General features: G+C 41.6%; 1 long non-coding RNA gene across 1 annotated transcript; it reads right to left on the reverse strand.

Moving 5' to 3' along the window:
• Positions 1-598: 598 nt before the first annotated feature.
• Positions 599-20,082, reverse strand: LOC144826203 (uncharacterized). Its single transcript, XR_013609706.1, has 4 exons — positions 20,012-20,082; positions 12,476-12,573; positions 11,992-12,068; positions 599-873 (listed from the first exon to the last, which is right to left on the reverse strand). It is a non-coding gene; the product is annotated as an uncharacterized LOC144826203 (long non-coding RNA).
• Positions 20,083-21,997: the final 1,915 nt, after the last annotated feature.

Raw genomic sequence — 21,997 nt, forward strand, 5'->3', positions numbered from 1 at the left:
TAAAATATTCATTACCTACAAAAAGGAAAAATATGTTAAATATATGAACTACCCCTTTTAAACAGTGTGAAATTCCTCTTGCCATAGTGAAGTGCTTGTTCGTTCCTACAGCTCTGGGACCAAATTTCCGACCGAAATCCTCCGAGCAATATTTTTCATTACCTTCCAATGCAGACTTGTGACTGGGAGTCGGGCTGGATGGGGGTCTTTTTGTAAGGGAGGAGGTCCCTCACTGGCCAGAAATGGTTAGATCCCGGACTCCTGGTGAAAACCAGAAAATTAAACGTGTAGGAATAGTCTAGGCAGAATGGCAAATGACCATAAAATGGCACAACCACCATGAAATTGCCAGAGATTTTAGAAAAATAAGATGTAAGCTCAACATATATTTGGTTGCATCTTCTCGGCCCGTATTCTCGTTCTGCAGACGATCAGCGCTGTTGACTTTTTGTTATTATTTCCAGCACACTGTATATACCTGGCACTGTACTAGGCAATAACTACCTAAAATGATGTGCGTTCCTAATATACACAAAATAAATACATAGGGCAAACAGGTGCAGAAATAGCAACAAAAAAAACCCACAAATATTTCAACTGATTTTTTTTTTTTTATTAAGAATTCAACCTAAAATACATCGGAAACTACATTTCCAGGGAAAAGCTTCTTATTTTTCTCTAGATTTTATCCTAGATTTTGATAAAATCTTTCATGAAAAGAATCTACTCCCAGTCTGGAATCCAGTCAGTATTTGTAGTTGTTTGAGGCCGGCACAGCCACTTTCCCTACTGAAGGATGCATTTTCTTTTTTTTACTTTGGTGATCTTCGAAATCGGTTGACCCTCTTTCACTTCTTTGACTGCATTCACAATCTAAAAGAAACCAAAACAAATCGTATTGTGAAATGCTGCATCTGAGAAAATGTAACAGGCATGGTCTGCGATCATAGATTTTGAGTGTGTTTTTGGTTAACACTTGTTCACACGAACCACTAACTACAGAAAGTAGGTATAGGATTGCCAACAGCAATGATCAAATCACTCGCACACAAGACTGGGTACTACATGGGTATAAGCAGTGCAAGGTTCCTTTACAGAAAGAGCAGATACAGCACAGTCAAAGATCAGAGTCCGAGATCAAACACAGCCAGGAGCAGTGCAAGCTTCCCTCTCACTCCAAGAGGCCAGAAATATCATACATCACAGAGAGAAACCACCAAGGCTAATTTGCATATGGCTGGTATCTGTCTGGCAGTGCACAGTGAGGAACAAATGCGATGCAGAATAAAGTCCAAAGCGACTTCGTGTGGCTGAGACTTCTGCAAGGATTCCAACATAGTCTTCATAGTTTCCACAATTTGGAGCACAACTTTTCTACCAGGATCTGAAGGTGTATATACCTTTTAATTTGAAGTTCAAGTTACTTCAGTGCCAAATCACTCAGAATTTTAATAACCAGATACAACTCAAAATAGATGCTAGTCTCCACCAATAAAGAGTGCATACATTATTAGAGCTTGCATGAACAGATGCCTCTTTCCAGGCTTCCATCCACAGAAAGATACTACTTACTCACTATCACCCACACATATCATCTGCTCATGGCTCTGGTGGAACAGGAACTGGACTTGGAGTGTGTGCCCCACAGCAGACAAAAAATAAAAAAAAAGAATCTTCTGTTCTTTATAAATTAATAAGGTATCTAACTACAAGTCCAAAGCCATTTCTTGCGCTTCTTTGCAGAGAGGTATTCTTAAGATTAGGTTTTTAGATGAATGAAAGTGCCACCAAATTATTAAAACAAGGGGAAGGGAGAGGTGAGATCTTAACACGGGTAAGGAATAAACAGAAGTTGACTTCTAAAGCATAAAAAGTCTGGTGTATGGATGCAAAACTTGAATTTCTTTGGATGAGTGCTGAATAGCATCTTTATTTCTGTCATTAATGTCGAAGGGGATTATGCAAAAGAAACTGGGACTATTTCCTTCCATGATCTCAGTTCAATAAAATAGGACCCTGAACTCTGTGATTATATGTCTTCAAGTCCACTCTCTTAATCCGACTCTAGCCCAGAGGTCTTGAAAGTGTGGGGGTTGCCCCCTGGGGATCCATGGCAGTATTTGTAGGTTAGCGCAAATGCCGCCACAAGTACGTGTAAGTGAGGGTGGTCTGGAAGCACTATGTTGTTCATTTGGCACATTTCCAGGTAGTCTTCATTTAAATGCAGTGGTCTAAGCGATTACAATGTGTGGGAAGAGTGATCCATGCTGGGGTGGCGGGTGAAAGATTTAACTAAAAAGAATATATTCGGTTTCTTCTTTTTTTCATTTTCATGTAACTACATATAAAAAAAAAACGCACAAAGCTTAAAGGAAAAATAAATGCAATGTAAACTAATCGGTGGAAAATGCACCCTTTTGCATTCATGAAACCTAAATAGGTTAATTGGTTAAGGGGATCACTGCAGATGACAGTATGTGTGATCAGAGAGCCACAGAATTTAATCTGGATTGGTGCAGTGGGTGAAAAGACTTGAGGTACGCGGATTGTAGATATAAATTAGGTTTATTCATCAATTCAACCCCATAGGCAACCAAGGACCAACTCCATCAGCAACCAAGTAACTCCCTCTTCTGGCACCTGGATTCCACATTCCAGAATCCAGTAAGCAAGGCATTGCAACATTAGCATTTAAAGGAACATACATCATTAACAAGATATAACATATCTCCTTTCCTAAATAACTTAAAACAAGTTATGTTTATATAACACTATGTATTTGAAAATAAAAGAATATAATTATGGTGAAAATATTTAAAATTATTTAAAACACATGTCCGATAAATTACATAACATATCTTACAAAATTTCTACCTCAATTTACTATGACAACTAAATACACTTATAATCTTTCATCCATATAGGTTTGGATTTAGGACAAACACTTCTCTCCTTTACACTTTCCTTTGAAGCAAAACTTGAAGATCTTGCAGACTTAAATTCTGCATCGATACATCCTTGACTTGCACGAAGTTTACATTCTAAATCATTGCATTTTGTTATGCTCCTTATATTCCATTTCTTGTCATCATCTAACTTGACTATATTTCCAACAGTATAAACAATTTGTTTTGGTTTGGACCATTTGGAAGAACCAGGTTTCCTGTTCCCCATTTGTTGTGTACGTACCCACTCACCACTTTTAAATGATTTTGAGGATGCCTTAACTTTGACATTATGATCATGAATATATTTTTCTTGGTACTTTTGAACTTTATTCAAAATCTCTCTGCTGTCCCTGACTGTTATGTCATCTTTCTTAGACATCCAAGTGGGTTTGACTTTGGACCCCGCCTCACGTTTTTTTAATAGAAAAAAATGGAGACATCCCAGTGGCAGTATGTGGAGTATTTCTGTAAGACCATAGCATGTTCCTGACAGCATCCTTGCAGTTGTCACCATTGTTGTTAGCTAGTTGAATACATTCTTTTAAAACTCGATTAAATATTTCTACTAAACCATTTTCTCTTGGATTATAAACTGAAGTAGTGTTATGTTTTATGCCAACCATTTTAAGATAATCAGTAAATTCACCTGCCACAAACTGCGGGCCATTATCTGAAAGAATCACACAAGGGTATCCTTCTCTACGAAAAATTTCCTCACAAAATTCAATTATGTTGGAAGCTTTGATGTCTTTTACAAAAGCAACTTCAGGCCACTTAGAATGAAAATCCATTAAAACTATAGCATATTTGTCTTCAATTCCCTTCACATGAAAAGGACCGCATATATCAATGGCAACTTTGTCCCATGGTTTGTCAGGAAAAGAGGTTGCAGAAATAGTGGTTTCTTCTGATTTGTGAGATTTATCACTACACATACATGCTAAACAATTTCGAACACATCTTTCTATATCTTTGTCCATGCCAATCCACCAAAAATCATTCCTAGCTCTCCTTTTCATGCTGGTCATGCCACTATGTCCTTCATGTAATAATTTTAACATCTTTTCCTCAATTGATGAAGGTACAACTAACCTGTCACCTCTCCTAAGAATACCATCAACATATGATAGTTCACCCCATATCATCTTATAGTCTGCTAAATCGGTCTTGTTCAAAGTAGATGGATCTATATTTTCATGCAACTTTTTGATCAATTGCTGCAAAACGTCATCTATAGCTACAGCTTCAATCCATTCCTGTTCTTTCAATGCATTATTGCACGATTCCTCAATGCTGGCTATTAACCACTCATCCTTGTCTTCTACACTAATTGTATCACAGTTCAATGGGAGACGCGATAAACAGTCAGCATTGATGTTTTTGTGACCAGGTACATACTTAATCTTGAAATTGTATTCTTGCAATCTGTAAGACCATTTTGCTATCCTAGATGTGGCTTTAGAAGCACCTTTTGTAGTGAAAATGTCAATTAGTGGTCTGTGATCAGTCCATAGTTCAAATGCCGTCCCCCAAATAAATGTTTTAAAGTGATCCACTTCCCACCAACACGCTAAAGCTTCTTTTTCTATTACCGAATAGGAGGGTTCAGCACCTTTAATAGTGCGAGAAGCAAAGGCAATGATTCTCTCAGCGCCATCATTGTCCCTTTGCATAAGAACAGCACCTAAACCATAAGCACTTGAATCGACTACTATAATAGAGATATGACTAGGATCATACGGCTTTAGGGCAACTGCTTTGGTAATGTCTTTTTTGATGTTGTCAAAAGCTTGTTGACATAAGGTGGACCAATTAAATGACACACCCTTCTTCATTATCAATCTCAATTCGTGTACCTTGTCAGCAAAATTAGGAACAAATTTGGAATAATATTCCACAAGTCCCAAAAAGGACCGTAACTGATCTTTATTAACCGAATGTGGTGCCTTTTCGATTGCATCCAACAATTTCATTTTTGGCTTAACTCCCTCATTGGAAATAGTGTGACCAAGATAATCAATTTGTTTTACCCCAAATTTACATTTCTCACCACTCACAGTTAAACCAGCATTTTGCAGTTTACTAAGAACATTATGCACATTTTTATCATGAGAAGATAAGTCTTTACCCCAAATTAAAACATCATCTTGAAAAATTTACATATTTCTCATCCTTCAAGATATTGCACATGACTCTTTGAAAAACTGAAGATGCAGATGCTAAACCAAACGGCATCCTCAGATATTGGAAAGCACCTTCGGGAGTGATGAAAGATGTTAAATGTCTGGATTCATTATGCAATTTGATCTGATGATATGCATTAGACAAATCAATAGATGAAAAATACATAGCATCCTTAATACTAGATATCATTTCATTTATGTGTGGAAGGAGATAACGGTCAACACAAATGTTGTTGTTTAAATCTCTCAGGTCCACACACATCCTAATTTTTCCATTGGATTTGAGCCAAAACAATAGGACTAAGCCAATCAGAGGCCTCTATAGGCTCAATTACCTTCGCCTCACACAATCTATTTAATTCTTCCTTTAATGGGCCTCGTAAAGCAAATGGCACGTTTCTTACTTTATGAACAGGATTGTTATCAGACTTGAGAATAATTTTGTGTTCAAATTTAACTAAACATCCAAGATCTTTGCTGAACAATTTGGGAAATACAGATTCCCATTTGGAGGAATGATTGTCATCAGTTAACAAAACTTGATCAACATAATCTTGGGATAATAGTATTTGATCAGGATGGTTGGGGTCTAATATCAAACCCATTTTCTTTGCATCCTTCCATCCCAATAGGGCACGTCCTTGTTCAACTACATAAACTGGACTTAAACAAGATCTCCCTTTGAATGTTAACCGAGCATCAAAATACCCCAACATAGGTAGTTTTATACCACAATACCCTTTAGGACATACATTTGAGTAAATCAAAGTTGGTTTGCTCCCATTTTCCCACATGTATTTATCTATAATGGTATATGGTGAACATGAGTCTGCCCATAGTGCCATGTCATCATTATTTATCCTCACATTACACTTAGGAGGTTGATAATCTTCAGAAATCTCACAAACAGAATCATCATGTATAACCATTACTTCAATTTCTGTTTTATTATTTTCATTATCATCATCCTCATTATCACTTTGGGGTTCAATGAGATGGACAGAACGTTTCTAATTTCTATTATCACCAGTTCTGCACCACTTGGCAAAATGACCAATCTTTTTGTATTTGCTACAAATGACTAACAGCAGGACACTTATTAAAATCAGCAGTATGTTTCTGACTGCCACATCTGAAACAAACACGCTTGCTGAAACTAGTTTTGTTTTTTGAAAAATTAATTTTTGTATCTTTGTTATCAGATCTAAAATCAGTCTTCTTTTTGCTACTGTTTATTACACTGACACTGCTGGATTTATCATTATCTTTCTGTTGTATGGAACTTAATTCTTTAACATAATGAGAGGTGTTTTCCATTTTCCTAGCAGTATCTAGTTTTCTGCAAAGAAGGATTTTTAAGTTCAAGTAAACGCTCTTGAATTTTTATGTTTTTAATTCTATTGATAAATTGATCTCGAATTATCTCTTCGTGTAAATCTTTAAACTTGCAGGTTATAGCTAAAGACCTCAAACAAGCTACATATTGTTGGACATTTTCTCCTTGTAATTGTGCCCTCGAGAAAAATTTATGTCTTTCCACCACTATGCTAGTTTTTTTTCCGTAATTTTCTTCTAAGGCTTTTAAGGCTTTTAAAGCTTCAGAATAAACATCTATGGACATATCGTTGGAACTGGTTTCACTACTTTCATCCACAGTGTCAACAGTAGACACTACTCGGTTTATTACAGGTAAGGTTTTTAGAACTTTCCTTCCTTCTACTCCTAAGTTGTGCTTTAGTAAAGCTAACTTTTTAGAAGGTAAGAATACATCTCCTCCGATAGCCTCCAAGTAGGTTTCAAATGATTCGGACCAATCCTCCCAATTCATGGAAGGAGAACCAGGATTTTGTAGGAATTTGGGAGGAGCTGTAACAGAAGAGTTAACATCCATAATGACTAAATTCACTTAATTCTTATACATTAAAAATATTCAGAAATATGTATATAAAAAAACCTAAAATAATTAATGTAGTCACCGATGTCTGCTTGAATAATGTAGAGTAGTTCAAATTTACTTCATTTCATTCGAAAATACTGTATGTAATACTCGATTATTTGACCGATTTCGCTTTGCTTAATATATGCAGATACATATATATGTTGAAGTATGATGAAATTAGATCTGTTCAAACGTTTCATACAATTTTATTCTCAGTTCACCTGCTTGAATGCCTGATGGTTTCATAAACAAAACGATTCTCCTTTAAAAGTTGTTTAAAGCTGTTTGATGCTTGTTATATAGGTTCCGCTGTTGTGCTCCACAAATTAGTCTAAATGCAAAGGTATTATGTTTCGTTAAAATTTGAGTAAAACGATGTTTCCGTGATGAGATTTGCCGATATACACTATTTGTGTATAGTTGTCATGGCAATTGAAGATGGCCGCTATGCGTCGAGGACGTAGTGCCGTGATGATGTGCAGCGTGATTCAGCGTGGACGCGATGATGGACAGCGTGGTGACACGCGAGATAGAATGTCGAGGTACGCGTGCAGCGCACTTGAAAGTCAATAGAGTACGCGTGTGAAGATTTGTAAATAAACACTGCAACGAAGTTATTATCCAGCACTAACGATTTCCAGCATGTAAGTTTCTTTTTCATAAGACAACAGCTAATTCCAAATTACGAGTAAAAATGCAGAGAAGAATCACGTTTCAAGTTTAAAATGAAATACTTATTCAGGCGGTTGCGATCGATATGAAGGTTAAAAAATTAGTTGTTTAAATATGAAAGATATCATTTATGGATTAAGCGGGTTAAAAATAGTGCAGAAATCGGTTTTAGCTAGAGATAGCTTGATTCAAAGGTACCTCAAGCTATCAGCCTTAGGGGTTGAAAAAAAAATTCCAGGAGGTTGAAGAAATTTTCATCAGTAATTCTTCACGGATTCATTCATTTCTCCATAAATTCGGTATAGAGAATCTTCAAATCGATCCCATCCTCGTGGCCACTGAAAAGACTTGAGGTACGCGGATTGTAGATATAAATTAGGTTTATTCATCAATTCAACCCCATAGGCAACCAAGGACCAACTCCATCAGCAACCAAGTAACTCCCTCTTCTGGCACCTGGATTCCACATTCCAGAATCCAGTAAGCAAGGCATTGCAACATTAACATTTAAAGGAACATACATCATTAACAAGATATAACAGTGGGGAATAGTGACTTGTGTATTTAAATTGCTGCGAGTTCCTAGTCTGTAAGAGAAAGCCATTTTGTAATTACTTTAAAATTGTATTACGTAAGTATTAGGCTGCAGCAAATGATTTAGCATTTAAGATAAAAACAAGTGCTATCAAAGTATATATTTTAGAAAATAGGTAATCAGACTATACCCAATGCAACCATGTAAGTGCCCATTAAAAGTGTGCTTCCCAGAACTAAAGACATAACCTCCTTAACTTACTTCTCAAAAAGAATAAATATTTGTCATATTAAAAGTTAGGACTCACTCATTACCATTCCTGAGTTTGAGGCGATGCGACAGGAACAGAATGAGAAGACACTGGAGGTGAATCTTATCTTGATTAGATTGAGGGAGGGGGACAGATCGCCCCGATATTAATTATATTGTTTGTACTTTGTTGTGATTGATTCCTGCAATTGTATTATGTGACACCCATCTTGTGCTATTTGTTTTCTTGAAAAATAAAAATAAATGTATTTAAAAAAAATTAAAGTTACTCCATTGGTTAAAACATACCGACTCCCAAGCAAGCTTGATGATTAATGGATTGTGGTCTGCTTTGGCTGGGAGGGAAGCTCAAAGCAATACCCATAAGTGGTGGAAGGCTACTGCCTTCAACATGAGTTAAGAAGCATGAGGGTGGTGGGGACAGCATACTGTATTTTCAGTGATCAGTAGAGTGTAGAGGCCTTTTTACCGGTGTCATGATGGTGGTGTTTCCTGGCCCGCTCTGGTAAAATTCCGCTGCTGTGTGCTTAACTTACCTTGGCCTACTTTGGATTGTGCACAGCGCAGGAATGTATGTGCGCCTGTGAAAAGGTACAATGCATCAGAATATAGCATGCATGGTTGCATGATTGCATCTGCGTGCCTCTGAGAAGTTACAGTCCATCAGGAAATTGCATGTATGGTTATGATTAGGAGCGAGGGTATATGTGGGCCTCTGTTGGTACTGCATGTAGGAGATAGGGTGGGGTATTGCTTGAGTGCACTGGGATGCATTGATGTCCGTCCGAGAGTCAAGTACATTGGAGGCTACCCACCTGTGTATGTGTTCACAATACTGTGTGCACTTACAATGGGCACCACACTTTGAAGACACTGGGTTCTATCTTAGGAGGTAGAGGAGGAGCAGGTAGAGGTCGGCCCTACCAGATTTGTGCATTGCTCCATTCTTGAGAGCTGGGAGGGACACACGGGAGAAAGCAAGACCCAGGCTCTTCGATGTATATCAATAGGGACCTTTGATTCTGAATGGAGGCCACTGGTCAAAGATGCCTGGGAACATCTGTTGAAGGAGATGGGACTGAACAGAGAATCAAAGAGTTGGGTGGGGCCCTTTGGTAACCTTTAGATGCACATATCATTGAGGATATTATCCAGGTGTGAACCTCTGGTTACTCCCATGGACTCTGCTTGGAACTACAAACACTGGAGACTACTCCTGTGATAGACTGCTCTCTGGAGGAAGAGCACAAAAAATGAGAGGCCACTTCCAAGTGGGCAACCCCAAAACACAAACTACAAAGACACTACATCACAAGTGTGTCTGGAAATATACCATAAAAATGGGAGCTTGAGTCTCCCACATTGTTAAACTAAAGCTGTACCTCAGTGTGGAGTAGTTTAGGAGGAATTCGGCCTGTTGTGACCAGGATTGGAATCTAAGGGACAACCACACATGGTGAATGAGGGGACAGCTCCCAGAAGAATCAAGATCACTTGCCGCGAGCACCAGCTTGTGGCTGACCCACGACCAGTGGGCCCTGTGAGGAGAAGGAGGGAGCGGGGTCCAGTGGGTATCCTACTGAGAGGATCCCAGGAGTGTACTGTGAGATTCCGGTACATCAAGAACAGTGTCGCGATCAGGAAAACTGAAGTGTGTGATGGGTGACCCCCTTATGCCAGGTGGGGAAACGGAGTGACCCCCGTATGCCAGGTGGGGGAAGCAGAGAGAACAGGACCCCGGCATTGTTCGGGCCGTCAGCCCATATGCATTTTCGGATCCCCTGATACCAGGAGGGGAACGGGGGGCACTACTTGAAGAAAGGGTTGCTCTGGTGCTATACTACCACAAAGGGAGGGCCGCTGCTCTTAGTAGTGCTGGGACCCAAAGTGAGCAGTCACCCTATTGATGCTGCTAAGCAATCCCTATATGCCAGGAGGGGATCATTGAGGAGACTAAGGGGCGTTGCCCTGTGAGCGCTGTGAGTACCCCTAGATGTCAGGATGAGGCTTTGGTCCAGAAAGAGGGCAGTCGCACTAGGACAGTGTGTATTTGTAATCACCTAGCTTGTGTACAAGCGCACCCAAGAACTGTCTCCGGATGAAGAAGAAGTCTTACTGCAAGATTGAAGGAGCACCAAGGATTGCTGCTGCCGCAGTCACGAATTCTAGAGTTCTTCCCAACGTCAAGCTGGGAACGCATGCGTGGGGACTCTGGGCCTGCATCCCAGTAACAGGTAAGACTGACGCATCCAGGCCCAGGAACACGTGGACTTATGCTAAAAAGCTCTCATAGAATTTTAAGACTTGAACTCACCAGCAGGCCGTAGTATAGATGTCGGCACAAGAGAATGGGGAATAACCATCATCCACACTCGTTTTTAAGAAAGGGCCGAGGAGACTGCCCGCTTTGTGATGCACAGCTATCATTAGTGAAGTCGGTGCAGTGGCACTTGGGCTGGGGGGGGAGAGAGGGGTGGGGGTGAGAGGACCACTGCATCACAATTATGACTGTTATTTTACAAAAGAGGCATGGCGACTCAATTTCAATGCTAGAGTTAGGATAATTTTTTTGGAAAGGGACAGAGAGTCTATTCCAAGATTGGAGTGATGGCAAGGTATGGATGCGAAGGGGTTGAAGAGGTAGAGGAGACAGTCAGGTACTCAGGGCTGCAGCGGACATTGGTCCAGCAAGTGCAGTTGCATTGTGGCACGTGAATGTAAAGGGCTCACAACACACAATTATGGGGACAGTGTTTTAGTGAATTTCAGAAAAAGCAAAAGAGTTTGAAGGCCTCTGCTCTAGCCTATTGTTTGCCCCTCATCCGATCCTGGTCATGTTTCTTCAACTCATGGACATATTTTAGTTTATGGTGTGGGCTACCCTTTTCTACCCATTCCAGAGTTTCCTGTGCCATTTTCAGACAGTGCTCCTCTTTTGTCCACTTTTCTGCTGCATCCTGAATTCCCTGCCATACACTAATTCTGCTGTGAAGGGTCCATGATTGGCTTTTGAAGCCTGATCCTAAACTCCTTCTCGGATTTCCTGCGGAGCCAACCTACCTCCAATGCTCTGTCTTGTGCACTCTTCCTCTCCATACCATTAAGTTGGTAGCTTGCCTCATTCTGATCCCCTTAACCTCTTGTTGTTCTAGTGCTGTGCTGGAGTTTTGACTCGTTCTACTGCTCCATTTTGTGCCCACCCAGCTACAGTACAAAGTTGGAAGTTCATGGAATTCACTACCATTTGCTTTTCCTTGAGGAGCAATTTGTAATTTTGTATAAATACGTGTCACACATTTTCATCTTTATTTGCACTTAAGCAAAAGTATTTTAACGTTATTTTGTGTCATTTTGTCCGAGATTATTTGTCAATTTCATCTTTGATCAAACGCATTTTTTACAATAACCATATACAAAATAGGATTTTAAATATTGAGCACTTACATCTTCATGGTAAGGAAATTTGCCACTCTCAAGCTTAGAGAAAATGAGCTGGTCATTGATTTTAACTTCAAAGCATCCTACAATAGAGCAAAAAAATATAAAGAGATAATATCGCAACGATCAAAGGGGCAAACACATATATATTAGTTAGCTCATAATGCCGCATAAATATCCTACAACATCAAATTCAGAAATATATATTCACAGATATATGCCACCCACTACTATGGACCTGCTAACGATTAAGCTGTCAATGTGTATTTAAAGATACTTTGTTAGACATTATTTTTTTTATGTTACCAAGCAATTTCAAGCATTCTCTTTATTATTACAGGCTTTCCTATAGTTAGTGTTGTCCCTACTACTAAGCTGTGGCTGGAATGCCTTATAGCAATTGGAATTACTGCAGTATGGCACACCATTAGAGTTTGTGCACAAAAAACTATGAAATACAGTCATGTACAAATCTATCACATCTTCTTACCTCTCCTGCCCTCTTCACCACAAACCTCCGCATCAGGAACTTCTTGCTTTATTTTGCTGGCAAGTTCCCGATAGCGGGGCTCATATCCTCACCCTCCACTGGAAAGGAAACAGATATATACAACCATTAAGACCTAGCAGGGCATTCAGTTTATGACATTTGTTTACTGTGTAATGCTTTCTAGAGCAATAGGTGGCTGGCCAGTAGGTGTCATGCAACTTTATCCACACAGAATACATAAAGCCCGTAAACTACTCCTTGCCCCATAACCTCAAGAAAAGGTCCCACAATCAACTACAGTTGCCATCTGCAGGTATAGAGTGTGTCCTACATATGTTGGTACTCCATCTGCATAGGCAATAAGGTTGTTTCCTACCTATTCTAGTCAGATCACCACTACCATTAGGATGTGCTTAGTTGCAAAGTTGTGCCACTTACTGCATGAAATTATCTTTTAAACACTTTATTAAACTTTGTGATAAAATTTGTGAAGATGTTAAAAAAAACGCAAAGTGGGCAGTTTTAATGCCTCCTTAAGTTTGCAGGAAAGTGTTCCCACTATAACAGTAGGCATGGAAGACTAGGCAAAACACAGCATCTGGTGGTTTGTGTTACCATCCGGAAGGCATTTGGCATAACAGTCGGGGGCCGGGGCTGGACAGTTTCTATTAGAACACGACCAAGTCGGATTTGCATTTGGATGGTCAGTCTCTGAAGCAGCGCAGTGGGCAAAAAAACACAATGGCCTGGAATGTGGCTCCCGGCTGAGTGTAAGTCAAGCTTTTTGCACATCATGTTTTTGGTCTTTTCTAGGACAAGGTACCACTCTGCTATTGGAAACACACACTACCGCTTTTAATTATCACAATCAATGTTTTTTTTTTAAAAACAGTTTTATCGCTACATGTTGCTCTTTTGACTGTATTTTTCGCATACTTGCACCATAAAAGATTACCCCACTCACCTGCTATTTTAGCGGGACTCTTAGATTCCCTACCCAATTCTTCAGCACCATCTTAGGGGTCGGAAGGGACATTTGCGGGCGCCATTTTGGGGAGCGTTCTAGTGGCGAGGCGGCCAAGCTCGTCAGCTACTTAAACCTGTCAATCCAAGCGCGCAGCGGGCGCGCCGATGGCGCACCGGTTGCGAGCCAGAGGCAAGCCCGCCTGCGCCCGTCCGCGACCTGCCGGGACCAGGGGCCACAACCCCTGACCCCTGCATGGCATATTCCAGGGTCGCGCTTCTGGCTTTAAATCATGGTAAAATACAGCTTAGCCATGCAATCACCATGGATCTACATCGGGAAGGATTGTTTAACCCCTACCACACCCTCCGGAGCCGTGTGAGTAACAGAAGGGATCCTGCAGAGAGCCTTAATTTTGCGCTACTTAATACTCACTCTCTGCAAAAACATAACATTAGAGATCTTTTCAGTATTGCAGGAGGGGGAACTAGATATCATGGGAATTACTGAAACGTGGCTTGAGGAGTCTTCCACTCCCGATCTGGTGGCCTCTTTACCTGCTAATTTTTCGGCCATTTGCAAAATTCGAGCAAGTCTTATGAAAGGAGGAGGAGTTGCGTTCCTATAGAACAGCTGCTTGAAAGCAGAAAGAATTTGTGCAGAGAGTCTGGAGGGTGCTGAGGTGCTTGGGGTTAAATTCCATGCTGGTGCTGAATGCTTGGGAATACTCCTGGTTTACCGACCCCCACGTACCCCCCAGATGTCATGGACTCCTTTGTGGAATTGGTACACGACTTCGGTCACGATATAAAAGATTGATGGTAATGGGAGACTAACTTTCATTGGGAGAAGTCTCCCAAAGACGGTCAGGCGAACCAGTTAGAGGAGACACTGACTGCACTGGGTCTTGGGCAACAGGTGGTTGGTCCAACCCACGACAAGGGTCATACCCTCGATCTAATCTGGATGACTACCCCGGAGAGGAGTTCTATTGCTACTCTGCCTTGTTCGTGGTCACCATGTTCTGCAGGGTCAGTTAGCAGTCCCAGGGAAGAGGGAAAAGCCAGGGTTGGGCTGGAGGGCTAAAAGAAGCTGGAATAAGATCAGAGAGGAAGATTTGGTTGCTTTTCTGCAAACCTTCATTCCTATAAAGTCTGATGGTAACCTAGAGGTCATCTGTTGTAATATGATAACGAAACTTGAGAAAGCTATAGAAATCGTTGCCCTTTCACGGAAGGTGAAAATCGTGGACAAGGGAATAGGGGCCCCCTGGTTCAATGACACACTTAGGCTAAGAAAGCGGGCCCTGCATACAACTGAGAGAGCCTAGCGTAGAGGGTATGACCCTAGTGTACGGAGTCTGCACATACAAGAATTTGCTCTCTATAAACAGGCAATTCTGTCCAAGAAAGCTGACTTATACGAGAATAGAATCGCGACGGCTAGAGACCCCCAAAAGGAAGTCTTTAAGGTCCTGTCAGTACTAAGGAAAACTAAAGAGCAGAGCCCTTCATTCTCGCAGGATGACTGCCAAAAATGTCAGTACTTATTTTTTAAGAAAATTGTGGATTTACTAATGGAAATTTCGCATACCCCAAAACTTGACTGTCCGGTTCATTTTACTCCGGTAGCGCCCTTGATCACCCATCCCTTGAGTACATTGCCCCCGATTACCAAGGAGTCATTGGCTAGCCTAATGGGGTGAGTAAAGTCTGGGTCGCAGGCGGACCCTTGTCCCCCTAGGGTATTTAAGCTAGCACTACCAGGAATAGAGGACGATGTCCTGACCCTCCTCAATAGTTCTTTGGAAACTGGATTGGTTCCCACCATTTTCAAGGAGGCACCGTTAATCCCCCTCCTGAAAAAGTCAGTGGCGGATGCAAAAAACTTGAAAAACTTCAGGCCCATTTCCCAGCTGCCGTTTCTAGCAAAAATCCTGGAACAACATGTTCTTGCATATCTCTCTAGGCATCTTGAAAACAACGAATTGCTAGAACGGAATCAAGCGGGGTTTGGGGCACATCATAGTACGGAGTTGGTGATGCTGTCCATTCTTGACGATCTAAGGTGTAGAGCAGACAAAAAGATCCCGGTCTCCCTGGTGCTGTTGGACCTCTCCGTGGCATTTGACACGGTAAATCACAGTCAATTGCTGGCGCGGCTGGGGGAGTTCGGCCTTCAGGGAACCGCTCACGCCTGGCTAACTTCCTTTCGTCAAGATCGTGTTCAGAGAGTGCAGTTGGCAGATCTGGTTTCAGCATCAGCCGGCATTTCGTGTGAAGTGCCGCAAGGCTGGGCACTTTCACCTCTCCTTTTTAATGTGTACCTGCAGCCATTGATTGCGGTGTTAAACCAGATGGAATGCCAAATCTATAATAATGCAGATGACACTCAAATCGTTATCCAAATTGAGGATTCACCCAGTGCACATGCTAGACTGCAGAACATCTTGAAATATACGGTCAACTGGATGACCGCTAATTCCTTGAAGATAAATCCAGATAAAACTGAGGTGCTGCCAATTACCATCTCTGGTAGCCCTTGGAACGAGCTTTTCTGGCCGCAGGAATTAGGGCAGTTTCCAGAACCAGCAGCGGATGTGAAAAGCCTGGGCATCCACATAGATGGCAAATTGACTATGATGAAGCAAGTGTCTTCAGTTACTGGAACGTGTGTAGGCCTTTTAAGACAACTCTGGAACATTTCTCATCTTTTGTCCCCAACAACATTGAGGCGGGCCGTATCAGCCATGATCCTGTCACGCTTAGACTATGGCAATTCACTGTACGCTGGCCTACCCCAGCATCAATTGACTAGATTACAAACAGTCATGAATGACACAGCTAGGCTGGTATTTAAAAAAACAAGGAGAACACATGCAACACCATTACTGCGTAAATTACACTGGTTACCTATCAGACAAAGAGTAAAGTTTAAAGGACTCTGTATCACGCACAAAGCCCTATATGGTAACGCGCCAAGCTACATTAAAGCGCGTTTGGTCCCCTATACTCCGAGTAGGGCGCTCCGTTCAACGGATGCCACCCTTTTGGCATGCCCACGTTTCAGACTTGCTACCATGGGTGGGCGTGCATTCTCAAATGCGATTCCAGTGGCCTGGAACAACTTGCCAATACATCTACGTAAAGAACCAGGCCTCCTGCCCTTCAGGAAGATGCTTAAAACGGTGCTCTTCCGGGAGGCATGGGGCTTGATCTAAGGTTGCGTTGCTGCAGGAACAAAGAGCTGCATGAAAGAGCTGCATGCAAACTACAAAGCACAGGTTTAAAACCTAATGTTTTTCCCTATTATTTCACTGCTAAGAAGGGTTAGTTTGGGTAGAAATAAATGCCTATTAGTTACGCCAACCACAAACACTGTTCAATTTCATCTCCTGAGTTTGTGATTTTCCAGAAAAGCGCTCTTAACATATACTGCCCACCAATATATATGACAACTCTTACATCTTGTAGTCCCCGCTGTCTTATGTAACCTTTCATATACAGTGATGTGCACATCACTGCCTCTGTATGATGTGCGTGACAAGGAGTGGTCTGACGCCATACATTGGTAGGAGTAGCGCTAGAAAAGAAATTAAGTACATGTAAAGAGGATCTATGGAAAGATAAAGAGCACCCTTAGAGGGTGGTAGTGAGGAAATATGTGGAGAAGAAGGTTATTGGGGCCGCCAACAAAGATTGTTGCACTGGATGCCAACCAATGCTTAAACTGGCCTTGAACACAAACAAATCATTGCCAATATTTCTTACTTTTTTTCAAATTACTTAGCCAATGGGTATTTATAGATCTCATTTCTTCGGTGGGGTTTAAGTTATTAAAATTCGCAAACATTTTTTATCAAACATAATCGGTACCTGGTTAGAGTCTGATAAAAGAAATTTTTTTTTATATATATATATATATATATATATATTAAATAAACTGTACCTATTATCTAATGAAACATGGATTACAGAATGTTTTACATACATTCAGATAATACTTCATCCCCAACGACTAGATTGTGTGTTGTTTTTCCATTAAAAATCTATTAGTCTTTAAAACTAAAAGAGATAACTGAATATGCCCGCACATTCTAGGGAACGCCAATCCAGGTGGGCTATCCCCACCTGCAAGGTACCACGAGGTGTTGGGTACATCTAAATGGGATTACATCTTTTTTTCTTTTTTAAATACAACACATGTTTTAATCTAAATGTGTGGTGGTATTTATATAGCCTGAATCTTTATTAAAAGGTTGCCTGGCTGAAAATGTAGACGCATCCTTCTCTTTTGCATTCTGGAGGGAACATTTAGGTGGAAGGAAAACCAGGTCTTCTTTAAAGGCAATGCAAGTTCACGATAACCCCGTTAAACTTTAACTGCAGTTACTAAAGACTATTGATGTAATTAGAACATCACTAACTACCTTTTTGTAACATGTTCCTACAAATCCTTATTTTAAGGGATTTCTTAAACAGCTGCCTTTCTAATTTATTTATTTCAAGGTTATTAATAGTAGTATAAAAATGTGAGCAGAAAAGGGGCACAAACTAACATGTAAAGCTGCCTTGGTTTTGCTGCTGCCTGTAGGTGTCGGATGTCCCTGCTTCCTTGAGGTAGAGTTACTTTAACCTGGTTTCTACTGGGTGGCTTACTTTGAAACTTTCTCTGTGAGGGGAGTTTTTACACTGTTATCCTGCCTTTAAAATTGCCCGGGGGCAGCCACCTTTCCGGATACATTTCAAAAGTGTTCCAGGCTGCGCTTCAGACACAGCCTTTGCGTAGTGATGCCCCTCACAGCAGGGCCGTCTCTAGCCTGGAGCACCTTCAACAGAGGCACCAAGAGGTGGAAGGGCTCTGCACTGAAGTGTGATTAAGGTAGACAAAAACTTGGCCTCACTTAAAGCTCCCCTTCAACCTGAAGCCCCACCCCACTCACCCATAACCTCTACAAAACAGCAGTGCTTCAGGAAGTCTAATCAATAGCTATTTGCCAACAAATGTATCTATTAAATTTGAAAAGGGAGCCCTTTCACCATCCCCTAACTCACACCAGTGTTTGCATCTCCTGCCCTCCAGCCAATGGAATGCAGGTAATACACTTCTACTCTTTGAGAAGCTGCCCACACCTTCCATCTGGTGCCAATGCATACCAGGGGCGTTTAAATGGATCCTACTCTGCTGTATAAATAATACATGAGTCAAACCTGAAGATGAATGCCAGAATCTCCTTTTCAATGGCTACATTATTTCCTATGTATTTTCTAGACATGAGTCCAGCCTTTATTTCTCACTTTCAACCCTTGAGCTAATCAACTGACCTGGCTAGAACAGTGATCGAGCAGTAGTCGAGCAACAGATTATTTACCTAATTCGAGTACTATTCCAAAGTCCCAATATAGCACAATCTTCACAAGTAAATAATGTTGCTTCTTTCTACAATCTTGCATTCTAAAACGACTGCCCTTTCAAAAATATTTACCACATTACTCTAATTAAACATTAAAAAAAACTGTCCTGTAATTAAAACTTCGTAGTTGGTTACCTCTCCATTTCTCTTTCAAATGTCCCTCTACTTCCCTCCTATCCTCTGCATGCCAAATCTCACTTCACATACTATGATGGGAAGGCAGGTGGCCACGTCCCCCACAAAGGGGGACACTAGAGGGGACGGCCCCTTAGTGTTTCCTCACTGCTCATGGTGGGGGTTAGTATTTTTTCTATGGCCACCTGGTCGGGAAGTTGGCCACTACGAGGGCGAGTCCTCACCTCCCCATGGATAATGTCACTTTTGGGAGGCGGCTGGCTATTTAGGTGGGCATCACACCAAGACATTCCTCTTTCATTGGCCAGCAGCGGAGGAATTTGCCACCCACTCACCCAGCAGGCACAGGAGAGCTAAAAAGAATAGCAAGTCGCTATACAGCGTCGCAAGACAGTTGGTATCCTGGCATCTGGGGGTTGGCCTTACCGTGCTCCGTGGTGGCACGGGTGCAGCAACCACATCAAAGCATTGGGCCGCAGCACCGATATGAAATGTACAGCACCAGACAAATAATGAGATAGCAACGTAATGCCCGGTGGATGGAGAGTATTTCAAGACGTGTGTCCGCGGTTAGTCCTAAAAGGCGCTGCACTGGGATGATCACTCGTAAAATTACCCTACAAGTGTACTGCATAAAAGAATGTGAATAAACTTGCAACAGTTTCCCACAAGAACAGGTGTTGGTCTGTTTTTTGCGTTGATGCAACTGTATTTTGTCAAATAATTATGTGTATCCATGTGTCAGATAACGGGGTTAGGGGTGGAAATGCTTAGCAGCTAGCTGGTCAGCGTTTTGAATGTTCGTGTTGTAGCTATGACCTCACTTTCTGGAATCAAGGACAGAGTTCAACCATTGTGCGGTACATCTCGTTAAGTACAGGTCTGTCTTTCAGAGCAATAAATAATATTGCGGTAAACTACACAATATGACTGAGTCCGTCTACCCCCACTTTACTGAAACTATTGATTGAGCCTCAAGAAATGCACCTGAAGTCCGAGATTCTAAAGCTGCGCGTGTACTCACCAGTACTCTACGTGCACCCGGACTTTGGCTGAGTGGTGCTTCTCCATCCTGCTGCTTCTCTCTGGCCGCTCTTCGTTTGAGCTAGAAGCGCAGGTGAGAACTGGCAATTATTTTCCTTGCCATGCTTTGACCCAGAGAGCAAAAGAGAGAAAAAACAGTGACAACGGGAGAAAGCAGGAATGAAAAAGAACCTGCCACAGTGAATTAAAGGGGCAGGGAGACTATATCAGTGAAGAAAGATGTCTGAGGTGAAATTATTTCCACACATCCTTGGTATATAGCAATGCTGTGATGTTCGTCAGCATCCACTGTGGGATTAATTTCTGAGAAAAACATTTGACACCGGCACTTATTTTACAAATTAAGCACTGCCCCAAATTCTGTAAGCCACCTATGCTTAGCTGGTTAGTAAGAAGTTGTGAACGACAGGCGCAGGATCGTGCTAGCGTTAGTTCACATGCTTGTCCGGCTTCAGCTGCAGGCTTTCTTGTGTACTTCTGTTCTACACGTACATCAGAGCCACAGGGCAATTAGAACGAGCTGCATCTGAAGGCGTACTAAGAACTCTGGCCCTCCGTGTATATCTCAGGCACAGGGGGATTGAGGCAGGGCTAACTAGAAAATGTAAAAGTTTCCAGTAAGGTACACCAGTACTGGAAACAATACAAATATTTGCCAATGCTACTTCATGCGAAATAATAAAACAAGCATTGGCAAAGCCAATAGGTCTAGCTTATGCAAGAGTTATTTACTTTGCCAATGTGTTATAGCCATGTTTCACACCAACGTGGCTGCGGTTCAGCATGGCTAAATTTAGTGCCGTGGAAAAGAGTGTCATGGAGTGTCGTAGAGCAGAATGGCAAAGAGTGCCGAAGAGAGGAGTGGCATAGAGTTTCGTATCCTAGAGTAGCATAAAGTGGAGTCGTATAGTGTGGGGTACAGTGGAGTGGCATAGAGTAGAGTGGACTGGTGTAGAGTGCATTGGCGTTCAATGTTGCAGAGTATAGTGGTGTAGAGTGCAGCGGCGTATAATACAGTGACGTAGATTAGATTGTTGCATAGTAGAGTGCAGTGGCGTAGAGTTAAGTGATGCGGAGTGGTGCAGAGTAGAGTGGTGCAAAGTGGAGTGCAGTGCCATTGAGTGCAGCGCATAGAGTGCATTAGCATAGAATGGAATAGTTTAGAGTGCAGTGTTGCAGAGTAGAATGTCGTAGAGTGGCACCTTCATAATAGAAGATAAAGAATCAAATTCAACCATTACCTCTCCAACAGTAAATCAGTCTCAATTGGAGTACTTCAAGGATTGGCACTATCTCCCACGCTCTACAATACAATTTGTACATGGAACCTCACACCAAAATTCTGAACAATGCAAACATACACTACCACATGTATGCAGACAATACTCAACTGTATATGAGAATTTCTTCTCCGGATGATATCAAAACTCTTAACAGTGCACTTTTGAAAACCTAACAATGGTTATCTCGCAGCCATCTTATGTTAAACACACTCAAGACGGAATGCTTCCTGATTGCCCCCCACAATCACTCAGCCCCTATTCAGGATTGGCTCAAACAACTAAAGGCCCTCAATTGCATCCCACAGGTTGTAAACGCTACTAAATCCCGAGGCATAACCTTGGACAAATGCCTAAATATATAAGGCTGAATCAGTGCTACAACGAGAGGAGCCAATCACCAACTCAACACATAAAAGAAAGTCAAACCATTCCTACCGCCCAAGGACATGAAACTAGCTGTCCAATTACGACTCCCGCTAGGATACGGAATTGTGACCCTGGCTGGGATACCCAAACCTAAACTGGTACCTTGAAGGTCTACTTTGAACTCTACTGCCAGACTTGTCATGAGATCAAGACAACGTGATCACATCACACCAGACCTAATCCAACTCAACTGGTTCTCTTTCGATGAAAGGATCAGGTACAAGATAGACAGTTTAACGCACAATGCGCCACATCAC

This window comes from Lissotriton helveticus, chromosome 3_2 (genome assembly GCF_964261635.1).
Source record: "Lissotriton helveticus chromosome 3_2, aLisHel1.1, whole genome shotgun sequence".
In the NCBI taxonomy this organism is placed as follows: Eukaryota; Metazoa; Chordata; class Amphibia; order Caudata; family Salamandridae; genus Lissotriton; species Lissotriton helveticus.